Genomic DNA, 13,869 nt, shown 5'->3' on the forward strand with positions numbered 1-13,869 from the left:
TAGAAGACCGATGGCCCTCCACCTGCTGAGCTGCTAACGGGCTGACCACCACCTGGCACCCGTCAGAGCCTCACTGCAACCCGGGGGGAACAGCAAATGCCTCAAGACACTGCTTTTTTCCTAATCCCACCCTCGGAGAGGTTCTAAATATTATATAACTAAATCAAAGTATCAACAACCAGTGCAAGGGTTTGAGCTCACCCCTTCAAACAGAGAGGGGCTGTGCTGCTGAACTGCTGCTGCCTCCCCTCCCTGCTGCCTGGCCAAAGTAAGTTTAACTCGGTTTTTAATCTTATCAGTGTTGCTGAATAGCAGACCTGGGGCACTTGTGAGACGCACCCTGTGACAGCCACAGCCTACCTCCATAAATACCTCTGCCACCACGCAGAAATCCTGCTTTCCCTTTTGCTTTCCATTGTCCAACCCTCCCGGACCATCCAGGAAGGAGCAGGTAGACTCTCCCAGCTCGTTTCCTGGACGCCTCTCCGTGTCCTATGGCACCTGCACTCACTGATATTTCCCAGAGTGTTCCCATGGATGCTTCCAGTCAAAACAACTCATCTCTGCATTTGTAGCACACCTGGCCATGGGTGTGAAGGCATCTTCTCCAAACTGCCACCGTGACTCAAGCTCGCTGTTACGAAGATAAGCTTCAAAGATCAACCACGGTGGGAATATATACTTTATCTCGTTTCCTTCTTTTGCTATAACTCATCCCACCTGCCCGAAGGCTCGGCCAAGGTGCTACCTGCTTCGTGGAGCAACCCAGAGGTCTCGCTCTCCTCCTCCCCCAGCATGGGGAACATCCGAAGCTGCTGCATCTCCTGGGCCAGGAGGTAACAACAAACCCGGCAGGCTCCTCACCCGAGGGACCCGTGCCAACTTCACAGCATTTTAGGAAATATCTTGCTCTACGTGGGCTTTCCCGGAGAGGGGAGGTGGGAGCGCTGGGGTGGGAGGGTGTGCTGGTGGAGACTGGGAGCACTGGGATGGGCACCACAATCCCTCGGTGGTAGGGCACACCGGTGTGCTGGCTTGGCTCTTTGCTCTCAGGCATCATGAAAACGAGAGGGGAAAAGCATAAAGAACTACACCCCTTCTATTTTATTTTTTTTTTTTCCTATTTTAGCACTTTGGACAATATCTGGATATTAATTTAGCAACATCCAGGCAGACAGCCTCCTTATTTTATTGTATGGTGACAAATCAATTTAAGAAGGAAAAAAAAAAAATCCAAAACCAGCATTCAGCATCTGAAATACATCCTATTTTAGCACTTTGGACAATATCTGGATATTAATTTAGCAACATCCAGGCAGACAGCCTCCTTATTTTATTGTATGGTGACAAATCAATTTAAGAAGGAAAAAAAAAAAATCCAAAACCAGCATTCAGCATCTGAAATACAGTATTATTTCCCGCAGCATTAATTGGCGGCGGCGACGCTGTGTAATTTATTACCGGTGGCATATTTCTCTACGGCTTCATTTCCTTAAAAGCTGGGGGATTAATTAGGTGGGTGTTTGTGGTGGTGAGGGACTGGCAGAACGCGGGCAATCACCGGAGAGGCTTCCTGGTTGCACGCGTGTGTTAAAGGTTAGTAAACCCCTGGCGTGGATACCCTGACCTCCGGGGATTCATTTCCCCCTCCGGGCAGATGTGTTCTCACCAGCCCAGCACCTGCCCCTCTATATTTAAGCACAAAATGAGAATTCACCACATCTCAGCAATCAACGCCAACATTTTGTCGCCGGCGTCGGTTTCTAACCATTACCGAGGATGCCTTTTCCCAGCTAACTCATACCCTCCGTAATTTCTGCTGGGAAGGAAGTCAAGCAGGCAGGATAACCCCCCCGTGATGTCATCAGCTCTGGGATGGCATCGGCCTCAGTTGTTACAGTCGTTCTGCTGACACCGTAATTATATTATATTTACATTTGCTGGGTGACAAGGAAACACCCGTCCATCGTAAAAGCAAACGGTCCCCGTGAAGAGCTGCAGGCTCCGTGTGAGCATCAGGTGGGATTGCAGGAGGAGAAGTGTCACCTCCACGGTCAGTGCTGGGGTGATGGAGGGGCCACCCGCTCCATGGCAGGCTGGAGCCATTCCTGGAAAGGGGAGAGATGGAAGAGGGCTCAAGGAAGGACCAGAGGCTGGTGGCTGGAGCCCCTCTGCTGGGAGGACAGGCTGAGAGAGTTGGGAGGGTTCAAGCCTGGGGAAGAGAAGGCTCCAGGGAGACCTTAGAGCCCCTTCCAGTCCCTCAAGGGGCTCCAGGAAAGATGGGGAGGGACTCTGGATCAGGGAGGGGAACCATAGGAGGAGGAGGAAGGGTTTGACACTGAAACAAGGGAGATGGAGATGAGATCTGGGGAAGAACTTCTTTGTTCTTTGGTGGTGAGATCCTGGCCCAGGTTGCCCAGAGAAGCTGTGGCTGCCCCATCCCTGGAGGGGTTCAAGGCCAGGTTGGAGGGGGCTTGGAGCAACGTGGTCTGGTGGGAGGTGTCCCTGCCAAGGGCAGGGGGTTGGGACTGAATGACCTTAAGGTCCCTTCCAACCCAAACCATTCTATGATTCTGTGACACTTACGGACAGACTCACACAGATCTGTATGAAACAATTTAAAGTCAGAAGGCTCCTACCTGTTGCCAGAGGTGTTTCACCACTGATGGGCTGCCTTTACTGCTTCCTCAGGGGGTGTAGATGGTGCTGGGAGGCCACGGTGATGGGCACAGCCAGCTCTGCCACCGCTCCAACAGCTGCACCCCGTCACCCAGCTGCATTTTGGGCCCCCCTCACACCGTGCCAGCGCTGCCACAGAATCAACGCTGCCGGTTTGTGAGTCTAATTCAGAAATACTTTTTACTGGAAAAACAAAAAATACCTTTCCGCCAGCCAAGATCCTGCAGAATTTACTGTATCTTGGACCTTTATTGTAAAGCCTGGTCAATACTTCTTAATGGTGTCAGGATTAAGACAGGCAACAGATCTGATATCACCAGTGCAATGAGTTATAACATTTCTTGACGACCCTGTAACGAATTTTGATGATTTTAAGCAGTGCAATACGTGATACGGTAGGGCAGGAGTTTTGCTGGAGGCTGGTGAGCCCCTGCAGCCCGTGAGCCCCGCTGGGGTCAGACAGCCCAAGGCACCACTCGAGCGCCAACAATTTCAACTCCTTTTTGACCTCTTGCTAGCAACACCCGGCCTGAAAAATCTTATAAATCAAAATATAGAGCATCCAGGGGTCCTCTGACCTAGCACTAAAATGGGTCACCCTAAAAAAAACCATCCCATGTTTTACAGTGGTTTGGAATTTATTCTAAAATGATATATTTTGTACATATGCATTATACATTTATATAAAGCTGACCTTTTAAGAGCTGGCCTGTGCCCTTGTTCAGCATGATGTATAAACCAAATATGAAATATTTCAACCAACAGCTTCAAGATGACATGCAAGTAAAATCCAGGGCTGGGGAAAGGGGGAAAAGAGGCAGGCTCAGAAAATCAAGCAGTAAAGAGTAATGTGCCTCTAATCTCAGCTCTGCAGCGAGTTCACGAGATGCTTCAGCCCCCAGACCTTGGTCCTCACTCTCCGAGATGTGGACAGGAGCTCAAGTGACCTCTCTGAGGTGTGTTGAGATCCCCGAGCACAAAAACCTGAGGCGAAATTGGGACTTTAGCTGCTAAAATCCTCAAAAACTAAACACTTTTTGGCTGCATATAGCAGAAATGTTATAGGAATTCAGAAAAATAATTCTCCAGTTTCATACTTTCTCATGGGCCTTGTGTAAAAGACCTTTCCTACAGGTAACTTGGTAACTTCTTGTCATCAATCAAACCTCTGTTAAAGCAGATTAGAAGCAACCTGAGTCTTCAAGTCGTAGCTGATAACCACTGGCAGTGAATTTCCCAATGCAGGGCTTGAGGTATTAACATTTAAAAAAAAACAATCACGAGACCCTCAAATACCATGACACTAAGTCGCGTGACCTTTAAGTCAAGTAGATTCAGGTTTCTTTTCCTTTGACTCTCGTTGTGCTTTTGGGATGGAAATAAGAGACCTTGTTGGGTTTAGGGAACATGGCAAGGAGCCACCATCACCTCCCATTTCTTCCCACTCTCACATTTCTGGTACCCTAAATTCAGGTATCGTAAGCGCCCATTTATTTTTAAGTGGTTCGTTTCAATGTTGACGCATTTTGATAATCCTTGTTTTTAAGCCAATTCGTGAAAGACTGTAAAGCTCAGTTGAAATTAATCTCCCTTTGAAGCTCAGTCTGACCAGAACCAGCCTTAAGCAGATCCTGACGTTTGTGCAAGTTGGCTCACAAAAAAAAAATATCTCTTTCCACCGAGCGAGGAATAGTCTGATGCATTTTATGAGTTACAACGAAAGGAGAGGGCGAGGATTCAAAGGCAGAATATTAGGAAATTGGCTAATACAGGGGTCCCAAAGCAGAGCCCCTGGGTGCACAATGCCCCAGCAGCCCTCATTCAGTCCTTTCTGCCTGCGATAACACGTTTGCTTGAAACATCAAAACCGAGTTCGGAGAAAGCCTCGCACCAGAGCTGCATTCATTTTTTGGGCTGAAATCAAAACGCAGAGTCAGGCCTTTGGTGGCTGCTCTATAGCACTGAGCGAAAGGCCATTCTGGCTTTTCTTCTGCATTGCCCAGCTGTGTATTTTAGATAAAAGTCCCATTTCTGACCGGGGCACTTGGTAAGTGAGAGGATTGGGGGCTGGCTCCTGCTCTCCCCCATCTTTATCCCCATCACAGCGTGCCTCGTGGCTCCTGGCCGTGAGCAGACAGGGACCCCCAGCATCCCCTTTTGCAAACAGGCACCAAAACCCACCAAAACCCATGATCCCAACCTCCTGCCTGGCTGGCCGCTGCCCTACGAGCTTGGTGGGACGTGGTTGCTCCACACCCCACCAAGGCTAGATGGAGTCAAAGGCATGGGGACGCTGGAAGCCAGCTCAGCATGGCCCGGCACAGTTGGACCTTTATTGTAAAGCCTGGTCAATACTTCTTAATGGTGTCAGGATTAAGACAGGCAACAGATCTGATATCACCAGTGCAATGAGTTATAACATTTCTTGACGACCCTGTAACGAATTTTGATGATTTTAAGCAGTGCAATACGTGATACGGTAGGGCAGGAGTTTTGCTGGAGGCTGGTGAGCCCCTGCAGCCCGTGAGCCCCGCTGGGGTCAGACAGCCCAAGGCACCACTCGAGCGCCAACAATTTCAACTCCTTTTTGACCTCTTGCTAGCAACACCCGGCCTGAAAAATCTTATAAATCAAAATATAGAGCGTCCAGGGGTCCTCTGACCTAGCACTAAAATGGGTCACCCTAAAAAAAACCATCCCATGTTTTACAGTGGTTTGGAATTTATTCTAAAATGATATATTTTGTACATATGCATTATACATTTATATAAAGCTGACCTTTTAAGAGCTGGCCTGTGCCCTTGTTCAGCATGATGTATAAACCAAATATGAAATATTTCAACCAACAGCTTCAAGATGACATGCAAGTAAAATCCAGGGCTGGGGAAAGGGGGAAAAGAGGCAGGCTCAGAAAATCAAGCAGTAAAGAGTAATGTGCCTCTAACCTCAGCTCTGCAGTGACTTCACGAGATGCTTCAGCCCCCAGACCTTGGTCCTCACTCTCCGAGATGTGGACAGGAGCTCAAGTGACCTCTCTGAGGTGTGTTGAGATCCCCGAGCACAAAAACCTGAGGTGAAATTGGGACTTTAGCTGCTAAAATCCTTAAAAACTAAACACTTTTTGGCTGCGTATAGCAGAAATGTTATAGGAATTCAGAAGAATAATTCTCCAATTTCATACTTTCTCGTGGGCCTTGTATAAAAGACCTATCCTACAGGTAACTTGGTAACTTCTTGTCATCAATCAAACCTCTGTTAAAGCAGATTAGAAGCAACCTGAGTCTTCAAGTCGTAGCTGATAACCACTGGCAGTGAATTTCCCAATGCAGGGCTTGAGGTATTAACATTTAAAAAAAAACAATCACGAGACCCTCAAATACCATGACACTAAGTCGCGTGACCTTTAAGTCAAGTAGATTCAGGTTTCTTTTCCTTTGACTCTCGTTGTGCTTTTGGGATGGAAATAAGAGACCTTGTTGGGTTTAGGGAACATGGCAAGGAGCCACCATCACCTCCCATTTCTTCCCACTCTCACATTTCTGGTACCCTAAATTCAGGTATCGTAAGCGCCCATTTATTTTTAAGTGGTTTGTTTCAATGTTGACGCATTTTGATAATCCTTGTTTTTAAGCCAATTCGCGAAAGACTGTAAAGCTCGGTTGAAATTAATCTCTCTTTGAAGCTCAGGCTGACCAGAACCAGCCTTAAGCAGGTCCTGACGTTTGTCCAAGTTGGCTCACAAAGAAAAAAAAAATCTCTTTCCACTGAGCGAGGAATGGCCTGATGCATTTTATGAGTTACGATGAAAGGAGAAGGCGAGGATTCAAAGGCAGAATATTAGGAAATTGGCTAATAACGTGGGGTCCCAAAGCAGAGCCCCTTTGCTGCACCGTGTCCCTGGGTGCACAATGCCCCAGCAGCCCTCATTCAGTCCTTTCTGCCTGCGATAACACGTTTGCTTGAAACATCAAAACCGAGTTCGGAGAAAGCCTCGCACCAGAGCTGCATTCATTTTTTGGGCTGAAATCAAAACGCAGAGTCAGGCCTTTGGTGGCTGCTCTATAGCACTGAGCGAAAGGCCATTCTGGCTTTTCTTCTGCATTGCCCAGCTGTGTATTTTAGATAAAAGTCCCATTTCTGACCGGGGCACTTGGTAAGTGAGAGGATTGGGGGCTGGCTCCTGCTCTCCCCCATCTTTATCCCCATCACAGCGTGCCTTATGGCTCCTGGCCGTGAGCAGACAGGGACCCCCAGCATCCCCTTTTGCAAACAGGCACCAAAACACACCAAAACCCATGATCCCGACCTCCTGCCTGGCTGGCTGCTGCCCTACGAGCTTGGTGGGACGTGGTTGCTCCACACCCCACCAAGGCTAGATGGAGTCAAAGGCATGGGGACGCTGGAAGCCAGCTCAGCATGGCCCGGCACAGCTCAGCGACGACCAGCCACCTCAACCAGGGCTCTCTATTTGTAACGTAGAGATAAATATACACGAGGCAGAGCTGAAAAGACAGAGTCAGCTCCTCTCTGAAGTCCTTCGGCTCCTGTTACCTCCAGATCCCCGGGGCTCCGCGGCACGCACGCTCTTTACAGCAGCCGTCAGCCTGGCACAGCGCGGAGCAGATGGTCATAACGACTTGGCCCGGGGCCACCGTCAGCCCCCGGCTCCTTGCCTCACATGATGTCCACCCGGCCACCTGGGCAGGCCAGAGTGCAACCCAGGAGGGGCTGAAGCCGGAGCAGTTGCTGGTGTGGCAGGGGTTAAGGCTGAACGGTCCCAAAATCTCCACCTGGCTGGCTCGTGGTGGTGTCCCGGCACCTCCATGTGCTGAGGATGATACTGCTCCTGCTCCAGAGTGAGCATCAGGCTTGGGGTAGCTGTGGGACAGGAGCCTGAGCAAAGCTGAACGGCCCGGGGGATGGCAGGACCTCAAGCAGACCCTCAAAAGTCTTGTTACCACCCAATAATTCCCTTCTCTTGCTGGTCATCGCTGATGCAGCTTCGTTCTGCTGCCACGGTGGCCAGAGGTCCCAGGAAGCATCTGCTGCTGGTGGTTTGCCCCTAAAAGAAGGGCAGGAGAGGCAGAAAATTGCAGAGTGGGGCACAGAGCCAGGGCTGCAGGAGGAAGAGGAGAGAGGGAACCACAGGAGGGGCAGACAGCACCTCCTGCACCCGGCCATCCTCCCCCAGAAAGGGGGAAGGAGCTGGTGGGGAGATACCATGGCCACAGCCCGTCATCCCCTCGGGTCTGGGGACACAGGATGGGGAGCAGGGTCTTGCAGCCTGGCTGCAGGAGAGAAGCCACATGCAGAGATCAGCAGCGGGCATCACTCGGGTGTTCTTCACCCCGCCACCAGCAAATTAGAGGTTTTGCACCATGGCCCATAAACCCGGTGGTTGTTGGGGGGTTGTTTTCACCAAGAGCAGCAATTGCTCAAAATGTCCCCTGTGGGAGTGGCACAGCAGGGGCTGGGCAGTGATGCCTTGGTTTGGGGCAACAATGCCTTGGTTGGGGCGATGATGCCTTGGTTGGGGTGATGATGCCTTGGTTTGGGGTGATGATGCCTTGGTTAGGGTGATGATGCCTTGGTTGGGGCGATGATGCCTTGGTTGGGGCGATGATGCCTTGGTTGGGGCGATGATGCCTTGATGCCTTGGTTTGGGCAACGATGCCTTGGTTTGGGCAATGATGCCTTGGTTTGGGGCAATGATGCCTTGGTTTGGGGCAATGATGCCTTGGTTTGGGGCAATGATGCCTTGGTTGGAGTGATGATGCCTTGATGCCTTGGTTTGGGGCGATGATGCCTTGGTCTGGGGCAACGATGCCTTGGTTTGGGCAACAGTGCCTTGGTTTGGGCAATGATGCCTTGGATGTGGCAATGCCTTGGATAGGGGATGATGCCTTGGTTTGGGGGATGATGACTTGGTTGGGGCGATGATGCCTTGGTTGGGGTGATGATGCCTTGGTTAGGGTGATGATGCCTTGGTTGGGGCGATGATGCCTTGGTTGGGGCGATGATGCCTTGGTTGGGGCGATGATGCCTTGATGCCTTGGTTTGGGCAACGATGCCTTGGTTTGGGCAATGATGCCTTGGTTTGGGGCAATGATGCCTTGGTTTGGGGCAATGATGCCTTGGTTTGGGGCAATGATGCCTTGGTTGGAGTGATGATGCCTTGATGCCTTGGTTTGGGCAATGATGCCTTGGATGTGGCAATGCCTTGGATAGGGGATGATGCCTTGGTTTGGGGGATGATGACTTGGTTGGGGCGATGATGCCTTGGTTTGGCGGACGACGCCTTGGAAGGGGGATGACACCTTCATTTGGGTGATGATACCTTGTATGTGGCGATGCCTTGGATGGGGCAATGATGCTTTGGTTTGGGTGATGATGCCTTGGTTGGAGCGATGATGCATTGGTTGCAGCGATGATGCATTGGTTGCAGCGATGATGCATTGGTTGCAGCGATGATGCCTTGGTTTGGGGGATGACACCTTGGATGGGGGATGACATCTTCGTTTGGGTGATGATACCTTGTATGTGGCGATGCCTTGGATGGGGCAATGATGCTTTGGTTTGGGTGATGATGCCTTGGTTTGGGGCAATGATGCCTTGGTTTGGGAGCCTTAAGAGAGCCGTGAGCACGTGAGAGAGGCTGAACTTCAGCCCCGGCCGGGCTGTGCCCGTCCATAAAGAGGAGAGGCAGGGCAGGGGGGAGCTGCGCTCCAACTTCCTGGCGCTCGGGGAATCTTCCCAGCTCACGTTACCTTCATGTGTCCTTGGCTCATCTCTGTACAGTTGAAAAAACACTGTAAGGGGAGCCAGTTAATTGAGACAGCTGGTCTGGCGGAGCAAAACCCAGGGAACCAGTCCCTTCCCCTTATGCTTAACTGGAGACCTGCTGCTTTAACCAAACCGGGGGATTCGCACAGCCCCGCTGCTCTGGAGATGTTCTTGGGCTTGCATTAGCCCACCAGTCACGATGCCGTGCTGCCCACTGGAGCTCCACGTGGCTCCTGGGCTGCTCTACCACACAGCCCTGAGGAGCATCCAGCTCCCCACCATTTCAGCCCAGCAAATTAAGCAGAATTAACGGCGGTGGTGGGGCACTACCTCCACGATGACATGGAAGCCAAGAGGATGAGGAGGGTGGGGAGGCAGTGTTATCTCCAGGGCAGGCAGTGTTTACTCCCCCGGCGATGCGTGTCCCGACCTGTGCTCCACGAAAGGCTCCTGGTCCACGGGGGGTGGCCGGGGGGGGAGGGAGGGTGATGTTCCTAGGCACTGCCAGCATACAAATAAATAATGATAATAATACTCGGGGAGGGAGGAGAGGAGGGGGTTCTGTCATCTGACCCAGCGCCCATGGAAAGAGCAAAGAGCTGGCTGCCCGCGGGCGCCGACAGCCATTGGAATCCACTGACATTTGCTGGGCAAGCAGGGAAGGCTGACACGGGCCACCGGGACCACCGGGGACCACCGGGGACTGGGGGTGCCACCGCCAACCAGAGCTCTGCCCCACGGCGCCGGGATTTACCACTGCAAACCCTTCGGGTGCAAAGTCCAAACAGGAGGTGCCCCAACCCTCACCTGCAACACCCAGCAGCCCTTATCTCACGGGGGTTTTATGGATGCCTGTTTAAATAATACCCTCGGAGTGATGAAGATGTTCACAGAATCACAGAATCTTCTAGGTTGGAAGGGACCTTAAAGATCATCTTGTCCAACCATCAACCCAACTTTGACAAAAATAGACACCCACACAACAAACAAGGAGCATCATCACTAAACCAGACCTCCCAGCACTACATCAACCCGTCTTTTGAACACCTCCAGGGATGGGGCCTCAACCACCTCCCCGGGCAGCCCATTCCAATGGCTGAGAACCCTTTCAGTGAAAAAATTTTTCCTAATATCCAGCCTGAGCTGGATACTGTGTCTCTTCAGCAAAGTGGTGGTTTCCCTCCCTCAACCTCATTTCCTCAGCTCTACTCGGGGGAAGTTGGTCACAGGGGTTGGGTCTCCTTTTGCTTGAATAACCCTGAAGGAGACAGGGACATGGATGAGCAGAGCAGGAACCAGGGCAGCCCTGAGCTGCAGGGCAGGGAGAAGGCAGAAGATGCTGCCTGGAGCCACCCTGTGAGATAAAACCCTGTGAAATAAGCAAAACACAGATTTGAGGGAGAACTACTCACTTCCAGGAGGGTGGCAGGCTCGCTCGAGGACTGTGGACTGATGGTCGTGTTATTCTTGCAGGATCTTCTGCTGTAGAAGCGTGGATGAAGGCAAAGCCTACGATCTCAGTAAGTCAGCTGTGGGACCAGCACCGGGAGGAGAGGAGGTGGGCACTGGTGTCTAAAAATGCACCCTGAAGTACAGCACGCTGGGGAGGCTGGGTTCGTGGAGGACACTGCCTTCCCTCCCCTGCTTTTCCACCTTCTGGGAGTCTCGGGAAAAATAAAATATCTTTCACTGAACTTACCAAACAGGAGGGATAAACCCCAAGTGGTGTTTTATCAGTGTTTTATACACAAGTTACCAGTTTTGCTTCCCCCGTTCCGTAATTTCCAGGGAACTAATAAATAGCAGGAATGATTAAAAAAGGTATTTGATTTGGAGGTGATGCTGTGGTACCACAAAGCGTTGCCGCTTGTGTTCCAGTACAACGCTGGAGCTCACTGCTGGATTTTCTTTTCTTTTACCTCTCTAGAAGTACGTAGATATTTTATATGATATAGTAAAATATCTCTGGGAAAAGAGAAATAAAAAAGGACTAAACTAGCTAGCAATAAAGTGACTGATGCTCCTTCCCACCCAGTCTGGCTGCGCTGAACCTCAGCACTCTTGCCTGTAATGATTGTAACTGTGCTTGGCTGGATGAAGGGGGAAGGGAGAGGGGTTGGAAGCCACCAGTTCATCTTCAAAAGAACCAAATGATGGGCTTTGCTGAGCACAGCGGCTGTCCCAGCACTATGGCAAACCTGGGATTTCCCCAAGAAGGAGCCAGGGGGAGAGTGAAGGCAAAGCAGAGCATCCTTCCTGGGGTAACGACTCCAGGAGCCTGCAGGAATCCAGCCCATGGCGCTTCCGAAAGGGAAGCGGAGCCAACGGCGCTGTCCTTGCAGCTGTCTCAATGACAGGAATAATGTGCCGCAGAGCTAAGGGGGACAAATGGTAAATCTCCAGCTAAGAACAATGATAATGAAAGCACAGAAGTGAAAATTCATTACTCGAGGCTGCTCGGGAGCTACCCTGAGGGACCCTCCGAGGCTTTCTGGGTTGTTTTAACCCTTCAGGCCTGGCTCCAGTGTTCAGCCCGATGTGCTGTGCCACTGACTGTGCAGCCCTACCCCCTTTTTTTCCCTCATTTCTTAATTAAAACAACTTTTGCCTTCTCCAAACAAAGCATCGTGCCAGACCCCACAGCATCCTGCCATTCGGCACTCAGCTTCCCAAAACTGTGCAAGCAGAGAGAACAGCATAATGTGATTTTTTGGTCAGCTGCTGGAGGAAGGAGCCTAATAACGTTTTCTCCTATTTCCAACAGCTCACGTGGAGGTGGGAGCAGTGACTAGACAAGACAGACAGCCCAGCTCCAGAGGTGAGTTCATTCCCTCCTGAGTGGAGGGGTCTTTCTTGACTACTTTTTGGCCTCCTGGAGGAGAGGGGATCTGTTTCAGCGCTGCTAACGTTGCTTAGGATGCCCCAGCATCCTGCCAGCTCTCTGAAAAAGTTAGAGATGCCCATCAGGCATCTCCATGGCAACCTTGGGATGCTCATTCCAGCCAGGCACAGTGGCCATGGAGCTGCAGGCTGTCAGGTTCATCTTCTACCACCTTTTGGAAGAGCAATGAGAAGCGAGAGGGTGTCTGGTTCCTCAGCACACCTCGGGGCTCAGACATGGGGAACAGGGCAACTGGCTCTTCCAAGCTGGTAGCAAAATACCTGGCAAAGGGTAAAAGTTTGGCCCGTGCAAAAACAATGTGGTGTTTTGGGTGGGAATGGCAGTGACACAGTCAGGCTGAGAGGAGGTACAGCCCTCGAGGAGGGCAGGAGATGCGGTAAAGGAGAATGCCACCCGTGCCAGCTTGATAGAGCAAACCCACACCTTGCCTCCTGGCCCATGAACAGCATCCCTGCCCTCAGGGCAATGCAAAGGAAGGGGGCAGCTCCAGGCAGCACTTACCTTCTAGTCCTTGGCCAAAAAAGTACAAGTTTACATGTGGAAGAAATAGTCTTGGCTCCCTGTGGACACATTCTTCCCACCAGCCAGCTTTACTTATTGTCTGGGACACAGAAGACCTCCTTCACATCACTCCTCATCCTGGAAATACATGGAATCAACAGCATTCCTGGTTCAAGGACCCCTATGTAGCAAGAACAGGCCTGCCTTGCCCTGAATTAAGTTTATGCATCTCCTATTGGCATCGTCACACCTCATTCTGTCCTGACAAGCACCGGATTCTTCATTCAAGGGCACCTGAGATCACTTTTTTTGGTAGACATAGTTCCGAGAGAAACATCAAGGTTATTCCTCCAGAGGTCTCACATAAAATTCAAACTGTTCAGCCCTTACTACTGACACTGTGGTGTGTTCCACCAGCAGCAAATACGCATAAACCATCTCAAAGACAAGAAGACAGTTTCCTCAATAGCTTAGCCAACTCATCGGCATACTTCCTTCTATTGCCACTGGTGTGTCATCAACTCATCCAATAGCTCAGGTGTTCATGATCATCATGTAGAGCACCCAGCTCCTTCCACAGCATCCTGGCACCTTGGTTTAAGAAGAAGTAACCCCAACGAGAACTGTTTCATGACCTTGCCTCCAAATGACCATTCAGGTCCTTCAGCTCTAACTCCAGCCACACACAACCAGGGGGCTTGCCCATCTGCGGACAAAGCTCCCAAGGAGCAACAGCCCCACCCTGGTGTCTCAGGAAGGAAAGTTGGGGTGTTTAGTCCCCCCAGGGCCACTGTCACTCCAGAAGGGTTGATTCCTACAGTGTCTGCTTTCCCTCAAACATCAGTACTCATACTGAGCTGCACGTATTTTTCCAAACTTGCTTTCCATCTACGCTTGTCATTGTATTAGAAAATACCAAGTTGACTGGGCAGAGGAGATAACTCATTTGTCTACTGGGTCAACAAGAAGAAGGGGCTTTGCTCATCACCGCAGCAGAGAGATGT

At 50.8% G+C, this 13,869-nt stretch overlaps 1 long non-coding RNA gene across 1 annotated transcript; it reads left to right on the forward strand.

The window, feature by feature from the left end:
- Positions 1 to 722: 722 nt before the first annotated feature.
- Positions 723 to 12,377, forward strand: LOC106886626. Its single transcript, XR_001411700.1, has 3 exons — positions 723 to 836; positions 10,936 to 10,982; positions 12,227 to 12,377. It is a non-coding gene; the product is annotated as an uncharacterized LOC106886626 (long non-coding RNA).
- Positions 12,378 to 13,869: the final 1,492 nt, after the last annotated feature.

Source organism: Calidris pugnax, unplaced genomic scaffold (assembly GCF_001431845.1).
Source record: "Calidris pugnax isolate Ruff unplaced genomic scaffold, ASM143184v1 scaffold37, whole genome shotgun sequence".
NCBI lineage: Eukaryota > Metazoa > Chordata > Aves > Charadriiformes > Scolopacidae > Calidris > Calidris pugnax.